General features: G+C 41.8%; 1 protein-coding gene across 1 annotated transcript in view; it reads right to left on the bottom strand.

The window, feature by feature from the left end:
- The window catches only part of LOC148659167 (D-glucuronyl C5-epimerase B-like), a 61,194-nt gene that overhangs the window by 19,747 nt on the left and 23,047 nt on the right, over nucleotides 1-18,400 (bottom strand). Inside the window, exon 2 of the mRNA XM_088641129.1 lies at nucleotides 9,859-9,983. The gene's annotated coding sequence lies outside the window, so the exon portion shown is untranslated. The remainder of the gene's footprint in view (nucleotides 1-9,858; nucleotides 9,984-18,400) is intronic.

Raw genomic sequence — 18,400 nt, 5'->3', positions numbered from 1 at the left:
TGAATGGAGAAAATTTAAAAGAACAGTAATCTGTCGTTAAGGGAAGGGAGAATGTGTGATCCTAGCTGCAGAATAATTTTAGTTTCGGTGGTCTGATGTATGAGCTCGGAAAACCGTCTTTGAGAACACAGACGGAGAGATTAGAGTGGTCGTGGCCGTCAGAGGTGAAATGAGAAACAATGGGCTTGGAGAGATCTTTAATCTTCACAGCCCTGACGTGTTCTCTGAAGCGGTCTCCGAGTCTCCTTCCTGTTTCCCCAATGTAGATGGCTGGGAAATGTTTAATTAAGTCTTCTTTATAGACAGTTATGTTCTTCCAAATCATCTCATAAAAAAGTTTAAAAAGAATGAAAAGCTTCCTGAAAGAAATTTTCTTTCACACCTTTCTACCTGATACTTGTACTTGAGAAAATTATCATCTGTGTATTAAAGAAAGGATTACAAACAAGATGAGCGTCATACTATGAATGCAAGATACATATACTTGAAATGTCAAAGCAGAAGCAGTTTTATCTGAAATTAATTTAACTCACAACTGTGCTTCATGGAAAGAGAACTGAATCTCTGCCTAGCATTTATACAGACAGCTGTTCAAGAGAATTGTATCCTCACCAAACTGGCAGAGAGCCTGTCTGCTCAATGAGCATCTTGATACCCATAGCTGAAAGGAGAGGACTGCGAGCAAGCTGTCTTTTTATTTAGTCCGTCAATAGTTGAGATATTTTGATCCTGGAGATTTTCAGAAAGAAGTTTCAAGAGCTTCGATAGTAGACGCAAAGTCCAGGCTCAAAATATCCCTCAGAGTACAGAAAAGAGTACAAGAAAGAGCAGAGAGCCCTGACGCATTACAACAACCAAGTCATCCTACTGGCTTATCCCACCGACACCAAAATAGCAAGCACAAGATGGAGCACTGACCACCATGACAAACCAGACTGGGAGGATGCTTACATATTGTGAGAAAACTACACAACTTTGCTATTTAGAGGAATGTTCATTTTAACTGGTGGACTGTGTTTTCTGAAACTAAGGAATGCCAAAAGATCGAAAATATTCACATGAAAAGATTGGCCCCGATTTACGTTTCTACCTCCTACTGCTGCCTAACAAAGGTTTCCCATTTTCTGTGGAAATGCTAAAAAATGTGTTGGTTAAAAGCAAGAAAAACACCGACCAATAAAATACAACAGTATCCTTACATATTGCATTCTAAAGGAACATACAAAGTTAAGCAACCAAACTGCTACAGAATCAACAATGAGGCAGAAAGTTTGGATTCAAAAATGAAAATTTAGTGAGGGTGCACTTAGAAATGGGACCAAGCTGCCCTGTTTTGTTGTTGAAGCTCATGCCACTGGATCTTTTACAAAAAGGCTGGGCCAAACCCTCAGGTGAATTAGCTATTAGTACCCAAGCGAGCAACTGTAAGGAGCCAATGGTTATCTTCTTTACATTTAAGTCTGCAAAATCTGATCATTCAATGCATTCCAGATCCAGTAATATTTCTTAGCACTAGCTAGCACTATTTTAATAACCTAACACTGGCAGGGTTGCAAAAAAGGAAGAGAACAGGTCTGGACCGGGTAAGGAATAGAGTCAGGCAAGACAGTCTTGGGAGGCTAAGGAAGAAAGAAAAACCAAGGGTTCAGGAAAGATCTCATATTTAGACAACGGAGAAGATTGCTTCCATTTTCAGCTTTCAGCTGCTGCCAAAATCATGTCGTGTTTAAAATATGGTTTCTCAGAAGCTGCTGCTCGAGAGTGAAAACAAGGCACAGCCAATACAAGCCGTTCCAGCGCAGTGATGGGAGACTCAGTGTTTAAAAAACAGTCTGCTGGACAGTCTCGGAGTTCCTGACTAATACCTTTGTCTGGACCTTTTTTACATGACAGAAGTTTTTCAAATATACAGAATTTCTACATCGTAGTCTGTGCAACCAGTGATGCCCTGGAATACATAACTGTTTAGCAAAATATCAAGAATATCGATCTGTCTCTTGAACTGCACTCAACACATTCCCAGCTGTGAGCTCATTAGTAAAGTTTGTGAATGTCTGGCACTGACCGTCATTACGTCGGTCTTTGAAGCCGAAAGTCCTAGCTCTTTTGGGTCGATGTTTCTGTAAATAACCAAGATTTTTTTACTTGGAAAACCAGACCAGTCAGACATATAAATGGGTCACTTAGTTCATTAAGCACTTAAGAAAACTGTGGTGCAAACACTAACTCAGAGTATTCAAGTGCACTAATCATTACATTTATTGATGTCTCATCCCCAGGAAGAAATAAGAAAAAGTGATCAAAGGGGGGTTAAAATTCTGTTTTTAAGATACCTAGGGATAATTATATTAAGCAGGAGCAATCTGGGGGAAAACAACCATTTTTGCCCTCATAAACACTCTGGCACCCTGAGGAGGTTGCACTGCTCTGGTGGCGACTTTCCAGCTAGAACTCCGGCCTTTTGGAACACTGAGCCTCATTGTTTTAGAAGGAAGCTGAGATTACTTCCATAAGGAAGAAAGCCTGGAGCTGGCAGACAAGTTCGAGAACCTCTGAATGGGGTTCATTCACAGCTACCACTTCCCTGAGGCTCCAGGGTCTCACTCTGGAGTCTATCTGACTGCCTGAACGCTGCTTCTATTGTGTTTCTTCTTTAATGTGATGATGTGCAAAGAAAACCAGCGCACAAGGAAAACGGAGCTGGGTGGAGTGAACATGGAGATGCAGAGAAAGAGATGTCGGGAGACTAGATAGGAACAAAGAGCATAAGCCATAAATTTCACTTGTTCTGTCAGCTGGATGAATCCGGCCTGGATGAATCCCAGTTAATATGCCACCTCTAAAACAGCATCCGATACCACAGCCCAAAGAGCAAAAACTCTGATCTGGTCACCTGGAACCCCTATGACAGAAGGCATCTTTCTTGAGTTCAAGACTCAAATACAGAGACCCCGAGAGAGAATTAAATGGCATAGGGCTACTAATTCACAGCTAGATAGTTCACTTGCTATCTGCCTTAAGCCTCATTCCAATGACAATTCTACTTCCAACAGAATGAATATTAACAGCAGCCACAGCACAGTGTTAACATCTCAGAAATACCTGGATGGAGTCATTTATTTTGGAACTACAGAGGAGACTCTTCTTACACAACCGAGTCGTGTTGTGACTAAAGATCCACCAATGCTGAACTTCCGGATCGTAATCGCTCTTATGATTCATTAGTTAATACAGGAAGGCACTTTCTGTTTCTGCAGGTGAAAGTGGTTAAGAAAAAAACACCAGTGGTACAGCAAAATAATACTGCAATTTCTTTTTCCAAGACAAATGGAAAAATTGCCGCACCAGCAATGAAGCTTGGTAAGACTTGACCCAAATTATCTAGCTAACAAGGTAAAAAAAAAACCTCCTTAACAAGCCACTATGGCCTGAGACTAATTGTATCAGAAATTCAAGTTGTTTTTTCCTCCTAGTTATCCCAGCCTTGACAAGGAAGAACTGTGTCAATGCACATTCCTGAGTTATTAGATCTAATGCTTTGATCTGACCATTATCTCATTACTGTGATTTAGTGCAGGTTGGAAGTAGGTAATTTATTGCTGCAGTGTCGTAACCCTTTCTCTCCTGCAGCCCCAGGGTGAATTCTGTCCTCGCATGTGCAGACACACTGGAGGGGCAGACAGTTGACCAGGCTGAGGTTCCCCCCTCACCAACAAAGCCATTCGCAATTACCGCAATGAAAAGAGATAGCTGCCTGTTTTTATTCCTTTATTTATCAGCTGCTCCGCTGTTGAGTGAAAATAAATTATGTAACATGCTGTCTGAATTTAGCACAACGCGCGTATAAAATTTGGATTAGGGTTGTTAGCAGTGCAAAATGAAGGTTATCTGGTTCTGAATCAACAGGGAATTCTCTTTTATTTGTTTATATAAAAATGTCACAGCAGGATAACAATTTGAGACGTGGCATCTCACTGAAAGCACGTCACAGGTCACCGCCAAAACAATCACAGTCGTGCATGCTTTACAGTTACATACTACAACACAGGAGTCACACGCACCATCACAGGTGTGCAAAGCTCGACACAGAGACAATATCTTCTTTGTTGAGTATCTTCCCCCCCCCCCCCCCCGAAGATTAATTATTTAATAGCATTAAAGGGCATTGTGTGGTGGCTCCACACCGACTGCCTGGCAGTGCTGGAGAAAGCTGCCATCATAATTACAAGCTCATTTATGGGACGGTCCAATAAGTCTGTCGGTTCTCCAGATGGGTTACGTTATTAAAATCTTTGCTAATGGACCAAACAATAACTCCAAACAGTGGCAGCTGCTGACAAGAGCACAATAACAACATTTCTCCTGCACGACTGTGCAGCTGAGTGGCTGTTATTGTACCCGGCCTGCAGAGCGGAACACAGTGCTTTGCAGAATGAGCAGCCAGTGGAACCTCCAGTAGTGCACAACGCCATTCAGATCCTTTAAAAATATCTCACACACACACACACACACACACACACACACACACACACACACACACACACACACACACACACACACACCTCCGGTGAAGGAGAAGCCTTTCGGCAGGTTCGGGTCAGCGCAGTCACAACATGTTCAGAAGAACCACGAAGTGTGGATTCATCGCGACTGAGGCGCGGGGCACAGAGAGACCACAGACAAACAACCGAACACTGGGAACAAACAATTCCTTGGATGCGCAAATTTAAAATAAATCCGTGCTCTCCCATTGCTTTGTGATTTAAATTATTAGACCAGATATTTAAACTGATTGGCCACGCCATGGAGAGGAAAGACAAAACCTTTGCACAACCTCGACTTATTCATCTTTGCAGGGCAGAGCTCCCATTGCTGGTCTTCACCACAACCAGAACCTACAAGTAACAGAGCTTCAGGCCATTACATACAGTAATGCAGTGATATACACACACACACACATTATTTTAATGCTAAGTCATTATCTCATTTCCCATTCCCAGTGCGGCGTGGATTGCTTCTCACCAGGAACAGCATGTCCAGTCCTGCTGCTTTCCTCTCTCCAGGGTTTTGCAAAGGACATGGGGAAGCACAAGCATCCCAGGAAATCTCTCCCTAGTCTGCTCCGTGGCAAAAAGACGTTTCTGTTTTCTCAGCACCTGGTATTGCTTAACTCTCCAACCTGCATCTGCATCGCACCTATTTTACCTCAGTCTCAACCACACCCACCAACCTAACACTAAAAGTTTTCAGGAAAAAAAAAAACATTTATAGATGTTATCAAAAGTGAACAACCTAAAAAATATGACAGGCTTGGGCTTCATACAGGCACCGTTCAGCTCAACCATATTTACAAACCGCTCTGACTGCGGCTTTAATACACAGGCACCTTCTGTTACTGAAGCCCGAAAGGTCTGGGCATTTATGTTGATTTTTTTTTTCTGCTAGACAATGCGGGAAAGCAATAAAATAAGACAGACCTGATATTAAGGTAGCTAAAAGTAATGCTTCAACTGAATTCATGTTTTACCTTGTCTTGAGAGGTTGTTCACTGGAGCCAGTTGTCTGTGCTTGTTTATTTAACACAAAAATGCTAAATACCCAAACAAAGGAGAAATTAGAACCCTTCATGCCCCCCCATTTTCACAAATGTTTCCATAAAGTGAACAACAGGCAAAAAATCTTCCTAGCAACAGTATTCAGTCTAAAGGAGGGTAAAAGAGGTGTGACTGCCACTGTATGCCAGACAGCAATAATGTACAATGCCGGTCACCATACAAAAAAAAAACTACTGTTCTTCTGGAGAAGAGTACCATTTACACCTTTACTCAAACTTAAACGGTTTCATACTTCTGCAACCCAGCTGAAGCACACTCTACCACGTTGAAGCAGATACCCCAGTTTCTCTCGGGAACAGCTGGATGAGATCCCCAGATCAGCTCGCTTCAAACAACCGAATGAGCAGTAATTTGTAACCTCAGTCCCAAGGGCTTAACCACGGCGGTTCCTGCTGGCCTTTTCAACTGAACCGTTCACATATAACTCATGTTAAGATCAAAGGGTGAACTAACAACTGCATTTAATCTGTGCACGAAGCCTTCGTTTAGTGAGCTCCATTTGTACAGACGCAGCTGGAAGTTTTAGAGCAGGCAAGCAGTGGGGACAGATTGCACTGTTTGCGCCACGCTGAAAGCTTTTTTCAGAGTAAAGCAATGATTCCAAACAGAAATGAAACTGCATGGCAACGCTGCTCAATGCATCCAAGCTGTTTACCGCTTTTGAAATATTTATCCTGCATGGGGAAAAATGGAGCAGTTTTTTTTTTTAGGGCAACCCGAGCGAAGCTTATGGAGTCTGTCTTTTCAGGGCAAAACAAAGATGGATGATTGACTTTATTCTACTTCATGCCTTGAGGGTATTTTTTTTTTCCTCCATAGCGAGTCCTGCTCGTGCCTCTTGTCGTCAGTCTCCTCCGTTAGGACAGCCTGGACTCGTTTGTTCCACTTACTGACTCCCCTGGGCTCTCTCTTGTTTAGGGGGGTGGGGTGTGCTGAATGGAGCTCAATACCCACCTTCACTGACACTGCAGCACTCCGGTGGCTAGTTAATCATTAATGGGTATATCTGCCTGAGCTACAGAAACAGCTCAGGAACTCTGGAGCTCACATCAGGCAAGATCTGATAGTCTGCTAAGAGCTCTGAAAAATTTAGGAGGAAGTGAATCCATAACAGCACGCTTAAAGAAATCTGAGGACTCCCTGAAGAGAAAATAATTCCTTTTCCTCCACATCTGGTATCTCTGCATTTCGGTGAAGCCTATAGTTCTAGAGAGTGGAATCCTGGGTCCCAATTGCAAGAGCATAATTCATTAAATCAACTCTGGTTTGCAAGGGGCATTCTATTTCATCTTTACTGAGGGTGTATGCGCAACTGGGTCACACTACGCAATAAGCATATTGAAAGCCTTGTATGACTCAGACATGGCAACTTTTAAAACCATTAATTTAGTGTTGAATTGATTCTGACACAGATCAGCAGTCAAAAATGTTTTATTAAAATCTGTCTATTAGGGCAGCATGAACATTATCCATAATTGCTGCAAAAAAACACATCAGAACATCTGCAAAACTTTGAAGCCTCAAAGGAGTGACTAAGACTGGAAATACAGACATGAATATTAAAAAGACTGTCAATGTAAACGTTGTCACAGTTTATGTGTGCTGTAGGCAGAACCATATTGTGCATCAGCACAGACTGTCAGAGACAGGTACTAACCAGGTGGCAATAGCTGTCTGCCACAAGCTGAGAGCTGTTCTGACTGTACTGTAATGAGATTTAGAAATTCCTTTCATAGCTGCCGAAGTCTCTTCTTACACAGTAATGGAAATAACTTTTTTGTTTATATAGCAATTTGCAACTTTAATTCTAATCTGTGCAACAAAATAGGATATGCACATTAAAAACAGCACAAAATGTATTTGACAGTCTTTTGAATAGATTCCCACCACTAAAATGACATTCTTAGCATAACATGATAAAATACAGATGATAGGCTGTATGTTTCAGCACAACAGGTGGTACATCTTACCTTATTACTACAAGATATCTACTGTGTAACAAACAGAGAATAATGAGACTCAAAAACCTTTTGAAGCATTATTTTATATTGGCTTCTACAGACTTCGCAAAGCTGTAGCACAATAATTTACTTCAATACATGTGCAATTGCTGATCATATTTACCATAAATCATGGCAACTGTCACTCATGATTTAAAATTTCACGTTTTTGTGACCAACAGAAAAATTAGAAAAATGCATGTCGGTGTATCGCCTCGATGACATCTTAAACACCGGAAAAACGGTGGCAGCAGATCTTGTCCTGCATTTACGATAAGATTTAATTGTAGTCTAACTTGGTAGCATCAAACATTTTAGAAGAGCTTCAGAAACCTCCGAGATTCGAAGAGCTCTACAGCAGGTTGAGAGAAAATATTCTAAAAAACTAACCATGCATACATCTCTCCTGCCTCTTAATTTTCCATGGATATTTTGAGCACACCTTGCAGACAGCTTTCTTTCCATCAGCTCTTCCATAATTCACCCCCATTACCCCAGCCTCGTCCCATCACAGGCTCCGATATCGATGCACCTACCCTCCAACCTCTGGACTCCGGACTGTTGGCTGCACTTCAATCAAAGAGTGCACTCGAATCACAAATCAGCGTTACCAGAAGGATTCAGTGAGCGACATCCTTCATTCAACAGGAAGGGACATTTACACTCTCTTTAAGCAAAGGACGTCAAGATCAGCTTCCTCAAGATGCGCAGAGGCAAGCATACGGCAGTGACTGTGGTTAAGCTAGCGAGCTTAACGACGAAGCAAAGCCAATTACTGTGTTCCCCCTTGATTGCGTTTGCCACTCAAATTGCAGAAAATACAAAACTCCGTTGAAATGAAAGAAAAGTATGCGGCATTTCAGTGCAAACACTAGTATTCTGTGGGACAAATTTAACACAGAGGACAAGGATTGTTTCTACGCATGGGGAAAAATGATAAAAGAATTGAGCTTTTCAAGGTGCTGTAACCCAAAAAATGATCAAAATCATATCAGAGCTGTACTCCAAGAGAAAAGAGGAAATTGCTTTTGAGTTAATTCTCTCATCCAATTCATTGTTGGTCTGGGGGGGATTAAACGCGTTATTATGAAAGACCTTTAGCAAGCATACAATATTAAAATCCTACCGGAGGATTAAATGCCTTTAAAAACAACCAAGGAAAAGGGAAAAACACTTTTCACTCATCTTACGAAGATTACACGTCAATAAACATAACAAACAATGCAGGCCACATTGTATCACCATGGGTGAATGAGATTTAGAATTTTGCAAACAAAAAAGAAAAACAATAACGAGTTAAGACAGTCGAAACATACAATAAAAAGAATGGTTATCTGAAAACTTTGAACATGAAATCTCTTTAGCACACTCCATTCATGCACAAAGTGATGCACTTTTAAACTCAATTACTAAAAGACCCCAAGGAATGTGTGGGAAGCACAAAGTCTTGCTTATTACAGAGAGATGTGAAGATTGTTGCATAGTCCAAAGTAAGTGCATAAAAATTACAGAAATAGCAAGCATGTATGTATATGGAGGGGTTATAAAGGCTTGCCTTCAGAACAAAGATTAGAAATAAGAGGTACAGCATGTTCTAAAAGGGCCTCCTCTTTCTCACTTTTGCCTCCTCTTCAGCCCGTCTGTGGCGGACATTCCCCCAGTGCAGAAGGTACAGTATCCGGTTGCTCTTCTCCGAATGGACTGGGAGCCCAAAACAGCAATACTGACCACAATTTAACACGATATTCTAAACGAGGTCTTACCAGAAAAGCACTTTTAACATAACAGCCCTTTATTGAAATTGGACAAGCTCTATTTAAACACATTTCACCAGGCTGTTTGCTTTATTATAGCTTCCTCATGTTGTCAGGAAAATGAAAATGTGTAAACAGAGACACTTGAGTCTTTTTCACAGATTCTTGTTTCTTCTTGTTTTTTCTCAGCTCAGAGTTTTCCATCCCACATTTATAAATCATGTTTATGCTATCTGCATGTAATGCTTTCCACTTCATTGTGAAATGTACGTTAAATGTCACCTATCAGGTGTCTGATGAATCTGGAATTTTGTCTAAATTATCTAAGTTTCAGATTCTCTTTGCTTATTCTACAGTTTCAAAACCCTCCTATTTCAGGATCACAGGTGATCTTGACTGGTTTACTAACCATACATGTCAGAAGCATGTATTCCCATGGTATGCATTATAATAGGCTGGAAAACACAACTTAAACAAAGCATCCCTTACCTCAGTCCTTTTAACAGAAGGTTTCTGACTGCACACGCATTGTGTCTGGTGTGCCAAGTGTGATGGGCAGTTCTTGACCACTAATTCATCTTGCTGTTCACCTTTCTCTGGTTTGCACTCAAGACCTGAAACAGGAAAAAAATATTTATATATAAATCAACAGAGATCTTGCATGCATCTTCCCACACAAGGACTGCCAGACAGGGGATTACAAATGTCTGAAGACATGCTGAGCCATCATCTGAACAGTCTATCAACTAGATGGTTTCACTGCAGGAAAATAAACGCATGAGCAAAAATTACATTGTTCTTCTATGTATTAACACACCACAAAAACTCAGTTTTTAGTAATTATATTGCAATGTAACTTACAAGACAGCAAGCAAAATATTTGGCAGGTCGCATATTTCAAAGTGAGTGTGCACAAATGAAAAACAAGAGGAAAGTTTTGTGCTTTGTTTGCCTAACTCAAGTCATTTTAGTCAAGCTGAAAATCCAGATTCCCTCTTCTGATTCCCTCTTCCTGTTGTCACAGTGAAAAGCAGTATATGAGAGCTGCCTAATTTCACCCAGTCCACAATTTCCTTGCTGTAGTGGCACACTCCAAAGTGCCAGACATGTATGAAGTATCTAACGGCAGCTAGACTGAACAGCAATAGACTGTCTGATATTATTCCTAGCTTATCAGAATGTGACTGTAGCCTCATGACTAAGAGGTGATACATACCACCATAGTAATTAAAGGATTCTTCAAACCTACTGGTGCACCAATACGAACTAGGTAGCCTCCAAAACCAATGCAATAAAGACAAAACACATGAAACTGACGCAAAGCCTCTTTGGTTTCCTAACAGAGGTGGGAACATGTCAAGACATCCTATATAACAGGTGCAGGGGCAGATGGAGAATTAAAAACCAATGCACACTGCATTGGAAAAATCGCAGGATCCATACAGCTTCAAAGCAGGGAGGCAAAAGCCGGTTTAAAGAGGGTTTTGGAACAATGCTGATGAAATGATTCTTCTACAAGATCAAGAACGAAGCTGATGGCTTTTGCTGGGCATGTGACAGAAGACGGACTGGAAGAGCAGTGGAGGAGGCACATTCTGAAGCCTCGTTTGTGGTTTCCTGTTCAGACAATTTTATCATCATCTATCATCTTTACATCAGGAAACGCTCATATTCCAGCAAAAACACGACAAAAAGAAAAGGTTCATTCAAAAATGGCAGACGAGCAGGTTCCTAACTTCAAATGGCAGAATGCTGAATTCACAAGAAAACTGCAAGACACTCTTATCAAACATTTCAAAAGCCGCCTTCTTGTGCAACTTAATGAGTAGCAACACGCGTCAAGCCACTTAGCAACTTTTTATCATTAAATCACAGAAAACTCTGGCTACTGACTGAAAAGCCAGTACTGCATAATTTAAAAAGTTCACCGAATAATCATGCATTTTCTGGAAACAAAATTCATTGAAAAGTTTCCAAGACTTGCAGTAATCAAGCCAGTTTATTTCCTCTGTGACTTAAAGATACCTGGACAAGAATTCACCTTTAATATGTGGCGTACACATGTGTTCAAATGCCTGCAATAACCCTTTGATTCACTTCAGTGTACAGAGACCAATAGAGAGAACATTCACACTAGCCACTAGAGCCGTAACTTAAAACCCAAAGACCTTGCATTAAAAAACAAAAACAAAAAGAGCTCAATTATTCCATTAAAAAAATGTCTACAAAAATACTGAACTCTGTGAAGTCTTTCATTGAGGTTTCTTAATCAAAACTACAGTACATTTGCCCCAATTCCTGTAGTTTTAAAGGACAAACGTTTATTGTAGTCCCTGAAACAGGACAGTCTTTTAATGCTGCTGGGCATGCCTGTCATGCAGTAGTTGCTGCAGATAACATACCTTTCACAAAAAAGCAATTCATAAATGTGTCCAGAATGAAAGGAAAAACTGGGGGGTGGTACAAAAGAAGGGTTTATTATTGAACTAGTGAGTAGCTTAATAACTGAAAACACTACCCATATACACACACTAAGACAGCTGAAACAAGTCGCTTTGCAATCCAAGTCTGAATCTCAGAGCTGAAATCCAAGCCACTGATAAATTAAAAGTTAGGTAATACGGATTATTATGTGCTATAAAAACATTTTTCTTCTTTCGAAGACATCTGGACAGTATAATCTTTCCAGACTCCACAGGAATCTAGATAAGAGGCGACAAAGGCAAAAGCGGTCTTCATCTTTGTGGAAGATGTACAGTATATGTACACTTGGCATCCAAAGAAAATTATAATTGCAACAAGTTTACAAAGTTACTATCTAAAAAAATGAATTTTTCGTAGCAGATGCATTTTAAAAAACAAAATGACAAGAATATATTCATTATTTCAGACTAACAATTGTCATCACCAAGGTTTTCACAGCAGACATCACAAGCTAGTAGCATCGCACCCTTTCCACCAGGTGGTAGATGCAGTCTCAAGAGATCTCATTGTGCTCTGGTCCTATATCTGTGGACGGTTCCACATCAACCACATGCATCCCACAAATGTCCTATGGAGCTCAAGCCTGGGGCCCAGAGAGACCTGAGCGGCATCAGGAAGTGGTCTGCCTTGCTGGAATATTGTCATGACAAGATGAGCCTGCAGGAAGCAGAGGTCCCATGACTTTTGTTAGTGGGATACAGTAAAGATACCATTATTCACAACAAGTGGAGTTCTTGTGTTGCTTGGGACTCTACTAATGTGACATACTCCAGCCTCCAAAATGGCAAGAAGGTGCTATTCACTTCATATATTGAACATGTTGGTTCCTTTCTGTGTTTTCTTGAATTTCACCAGGCTGGAAACTCAACAGGTTAGATCAGCTCATCATAAACACCCAAACAACTCTCACAAATGAGTGAAATAACTGCTGACTACTCTTTTGTATTAATACTGGTAAGCCTTATTAAAATGTTATGGTATAGTAGATTTCCATGTGTTTCACAGTTGGCAGACATTTGACAATATGCTTTTCCCCAACTAGAAATACCCAAAGAGTCAATTTTGGTATTACAATTCTTCTGTGAGAAACGTATTGAAAGGATATTGAGAGTTACTCATAACCTGACTGCCTGCCTCACCATCTTGTACTGCTGACCACCTTATCTGCAAAACCTTGTCCACAGCTGCCTTCACCGCCCACAGCAACCATCTACACCAGACACTTTCAGAATACATATTCAATTCAATCCACATTCATGGCCCCTCTGGACAGTTCTGAGTCACCTAGAAGACATCATGCATTTCCAGAAATCTCATTTACTGCATCTAATGCAGAAAATGCCCTGTCATTTCTATTGGCGAGACGGGAATCAGACTGGTAAACTGTTTCAGAGAATATGTCAGAGCTGTGCGGATCAAAGATCTCTCCAAACCACTTCACATCTAGCGGCCGCAAGCTTTCGGACCTCTCCAGACAAACTAATACCCATCATCTTCAGGAAAGGTTCAGGCGGGTAGCTGCGTCAGCACGCGTAGGCTGCAAAGGAACAAGAAAAGTTTTATTCCATGCTGAAAAGAGAAGAAAAGAAAGAAAAACACCCGAAGAAGGCTCCAAAGCCAAAAGGTTGTTTTTTTCCTTCTCTTTTCAGCATGGAATAAAACTTTTCTTGTTTATCTTCAGAAAAGGACTTCACTGAACCCAACTGGGTGGGAAAAAATCTTCGCTCTTCATTCTCGCCCACTTTCACCCATTTCCTCACCGCTTTTCTACACCTTCTTGTCTCACTCAGTCTTTTTTTCTTCCATGCCTTATTTACGTGCTTCTCTCCCTCTCCCCCTCACACCTGAAGAAGGATCCACAGGCAAAGTGTTGTGTCACTGTAACTTTTCAGTAGACAATGAACCTTTAAGATAAGAGATCACTTTATTGGCCATACAGTATACAATTTTTATTAGCAATTTGTCTTTTTCGCACACCCCAGTTTGCTCTCCATGAAACACACAGTAAGGGAGAGAGAAGCTTGGGGTCGGAGCGCAGGGTCAGCCATTTATACGGCGCCCCTGGAGCAGCTGGGGTGAAGGGCCTTGCTCAGGGGCCCAATGGAGTAGGATTCCTCTGCCAGCCGTGGGATTCAAACCGGCAACCTTCCAGCCACAGGCGCAGATCCTGAGCCACAGAGCCACTGCACCTGTTCTTTTGCAGCCTATCCATGCTGTAACAGCTCCTTACTCATATAGTAAGTCCTACAGTATTGCTTTTATTTCTGAAATGTTTCAAGATGCACATCTCTGACAAATTAAACTTGGTTTTGTTTTTTATGACAGAAATTATGATCAATGACAGTCCTTGACAAGAGAGTAGCTTTTCATTACAAATCTCTGGAAGGGAAATAAAAATGACTGCCTTAACATTTTTTGACCAGGAGTAAATTATATTCTTACGTCAATACCCATTGATTTGCAGGCTTTAAATAGACCATAAATGATGGTGAAGAAACAAATACATATTTGTAATTGCAACAAAGATGAATTTACATTCGTTCAACAGCAGGGTCATTAATATAATGACAATCCATCATGAAAAATGTGTGGAAACTGACAAGGATCCTTCACCCTGTCATTAATCTCCCCCATATAACATTACTGCCAGCAACAGAGGAGAGGGCTGTTAAGATAAAGGCTGTGTTAAATCAAGCTCCAAATGGAGCCTATTGATCTTTTATAAAATGGGCTTATCGACAGAGCACTTAAAAGAGGTATTTGAAACTTTATAACATTTCATTGAACACAAGCTGCATTTGTTATGCCATTTCCACAAGTTTAATTAACGTGACGGTTATTAAAAAAAACAACCCAAAAAGAGGGGTTTATCCAAGGCCCTTCGCTGCAGCGAGAGCCCAGGACAGAGTGCGCTTGACACGCAGGCGGGGGAAGACAGGGCTGCAGGAGCTCAGGTAACCGGACCTGTTGCACTGGGTAGGGAGAAGCAAAACCACCTCTCGCCACACGACTGACTGACGAGCCCCAATGTCGGACAAACGGCAAAGCCTCCACGTGTCTGAAAGTTAGCGGGCTTGGCTCTGCTCCTTCGATAGCACTGAGACCCTTCGCAGCCCACCTGGCAAGTAATGTAGTGCTGAAGTGTTATACTATAAGAAAGTATTATATCATGGCACCTCATCTGGTCACACTTCATGTTCAATCAAGCACTTTTCCGAAGATGATCGGTGGTAGTTGGTCTGACTTATATGAACATGACATTTATATAAAGTGCAAGGTGAGTTACTAACATACAACTGCATTATGTGGATTCCATATAAAGCCATAAGCTGCTTCCTTCCTGTATGCGATTGCAGGGGCAGACAGATGATTTTTCTGCCATCAGCAATTACTTTTGAAAACTCAAATGCGGTGGTTTAAAGGACTTAACTCTACAATTTCACAGGCTTTTTTTGTACCTGCAGTGCAGTGTTCCACTTTCTGCCTTGTCTTTGAAACTTGTGGAATACATTTTTTTTTAAAAGAAATTCTCTGCCAGTCCACCCCCATCTAAACAACAACCCGTGCGGCGCTGCCGTCAGCATGTGGAGAGCAGGAGCGGACATGTTCTTGCCATATGGAGGATGCAGGGTGTGGTTCAGGATGTGGTACTGCTACCCAAGGGCAGAGAAAGCAGTGGCTTTAATCTTTTCGGGGAAAACAAAATGTTCAACACCTCATTTACTTCTCAAAGCTGCTGGGGCTCACGATTCAGTAGTTTTACACTGAAACAGCTTTTAATTTACATGATTGCTTTATTACATCCATTGTACCAGGCTGGCAATAAGGCAGCTGTCTGCTTAGCAGCTCCAGCCACCCAAACGCAGTGAACAGTTTTAGTCAAAGTAAAACAGGAGCTGGAATGCTCAGTAATAAAAACATGCAGGGTTTTCAGTTCCCTGGCGATTTATAATTGCTCTCATAGGACTGCCTCTTAACCAAGTCTCTGGGTTTCTGTGAGACTGGAGTGTGTTTTAACCGACAGCGTTACTCTTCCCACCTTGAACCCCAGCACTCTCGGCAGGCTGCAGCTCCGATAAGACACAGACATGCTTTGTGTTGCAGGCGCTGTCAGAAGGTGAGTTCTGCCTGGGGTTCTAATGCGATACACATCCAAATAGACATTAATAGCAGCACAGCAGGCACTGCAAGCCGACGGTGTCAGATTTCACTTTCTATTCTCCCTTCCTCAAAACAAATTTTTAAATTCTTTTGTCTCACTGCCTGCTACACGAATGCTTATCCACTCGAATACTACTCCTTGCCATCTGCTGCCTTTCAAAGCTCTGCGGTGGCAATTTCTGTGTTTTTTCATCGTACAGTGCCCTTGCCCTCACCTCACTACTGCATCATGCTTATAAAGCACAGTCAAAGTGGAGCCAAGAGTCTGTGCTTCTAACACTGTCCTGCTCCTTCACCATCAACACCGACTACAACGTACTGTATCACTTTCTTTTTTATGTTTCGATCACATGGCTGATTAGATGGTGCTTAATTTCTCACCTAAAACATCCTAAGGAGCAAACACTATAATATACTATAAAAATGCAATCTGCAAAGCCTTTCAGCAGTGTGCAGACAAAGACACTCAAGAGCATAACGGCCCTTTTATTAAAACAACTTTCTCTGTAGCTGGACAGGTTTCATTTTAAAACAAGAAGCATGAGCAGTGCTCAGACCTCAGTTTAAATGCTCTGAATTGGAGAGGAGTGTGGGCTCCAGCCTTGGGGCTCTGCAAAGGCTGTCCAGACTCAGTGGTGATGTGGCAGAAAAATGAAACGTGGATACTGAAAGAATGCGCGTCTGGATGCTCTCCCTGAGCCGTTTCCAGCGGTAACATGTCAAGAGCACAGCCACTTACAGAGATGTGAAACACATGGTCACAGTCCCCCAATAAGCCAGCGCTGAAATGCAAGTTGAATCTGCAATTTTAAAAAACGAGCATATTCTATGCATCTGCATTTGCAGATTTCAGCTTTCTACACCTCCCCCCCTGCTCTCCCCCAGTTTGAACAGTCATTCTCGCCTGCTTTAGGCCCATTTCACCCCTTCTTACCTACTGTCTTTTGGTCTCCTATGCCTTATTTATCTGCTACCTTGTCTCCCTCCCTCACACCTGAAAGGTGCTCCACAGTCGAAACACTGCACTGTGTTTCTTTACCATTCTACATGGAATGAACCCCTACCCGTTTCTTTGCAGCCTACACATTCTAAAGCAGCTACCTACTGCATGTATTTTATGCATAATCAAAAACCTCATCAAAACTCATCTGCAGGGATGGGATAAACTGTACTGCATACAGTACCTGTAAAGCACAGATTTGAACTGTCCTGCAGGCAGAAAAAGTGAAAAGAGAAAGAAAATGTGAATTTTCAGCCAATTTCAAAAAAGGTAAACAGATCATCAACATTCCCTTTGTTAACTGGGCCGTTGGCACATTTGGCATTTTGTAGCCCATTGATCAGAGGCTCTGATGAGTTGACTGATGAAAGAAACCATAGTGTCGGCTTCTACAACATAGGTTATAGGAGTGTGGAACACACTACCAGGCTATCAAGCTACTCCAACATTTAAAATGCAGTATTTCTACATGGAAATCAACATTGTCTTATTTATATTCCCCATGCAGGGCACTGTGGCTCCAAAAGCCGCCAGACAGACTCCTGCATGTCTGACAACAGCAAACAATGTTTTTCACAGCTCCTAAAGCAACCTTGGCCTGCAGCAGGGAAAGGCAAACAGCAGCAAGAAATGTAAAATCAAATTTAGGGCACAGGTATTCTAGGATAAACCTTCAACAAATTGTTTGCTTATGCAATCTACCATTGGATTCCAACAGCTGAAGACTTGCCTGTATTAAACATCAAAAAGATGAATACTCATGCTGGCTAAAACGTCAAACTATCAAATGAGTGAGCACCAGTCTAACCAGTCAGATATTTTAAAATCGGTACGGTCTTCTTCTTATGGGGAACACAGTCACAGACTGAGTCATCAGCTGGAATTTGAAACCGAAGGAAAGAGGGCATGGATTGGAGATGGGTAATGAGAACCTGTCAAACTCATAGTAAAGGTACAGCAGCTTGCAACCAGGTCCATCATAGTAAGACCCAAAGCCCTCATCGAGCATCACGCTCACTGCCACTCACTCCGATCACAGTACAGTGCTGTATGTCAACCTCAGCCCACCACCTCCTTCCCACGTCTTAACTCGGAGGACAGGTGACAGCACAGCATGCGACAGACTGCGGTTCAGCCCCTGATAAGTGGATTCCCTGCTGGATGGAGCAGATCAAGGCTGAAGCCTCTTTAAGGCTCACAGCAGCTTTTGTCGGCTCAGGAACAGAGCACTACCTCTCCCTGGAACGCCGCGCAGACAGCCCGACGTGTTTCAGGTGTGTATGTACAGTGGCGTGTCAGAACTGCCACCCTGGCCAGGAATCCTCCTCAGGAATTCACTTTTTCCTTTCCTGTATTTCACCCTGAAGAAATTTAAAACCCCATGTT

Source organism: Lepisosteus platostomus, chromosome 7, assembly GCF_059453375.1.
Source record: "Lepisosteus platostomus isolate fLepPlt1 chromosome 7, fLepPlt1.hap1, whole genome shotgun sequence".
Lineage (NCBI taxonomy): Eukaryota > Metazoa > Chordata > Actinopteri > Semionotiformes > Lepisosteidae > Lepisosteus > Lepisosteus platostomus.
The sequence above is the reverse complement of the archived record's forward strand: the minus strand, read 5'-3'. Positions and strand labels throughout refer to the sequence as shown.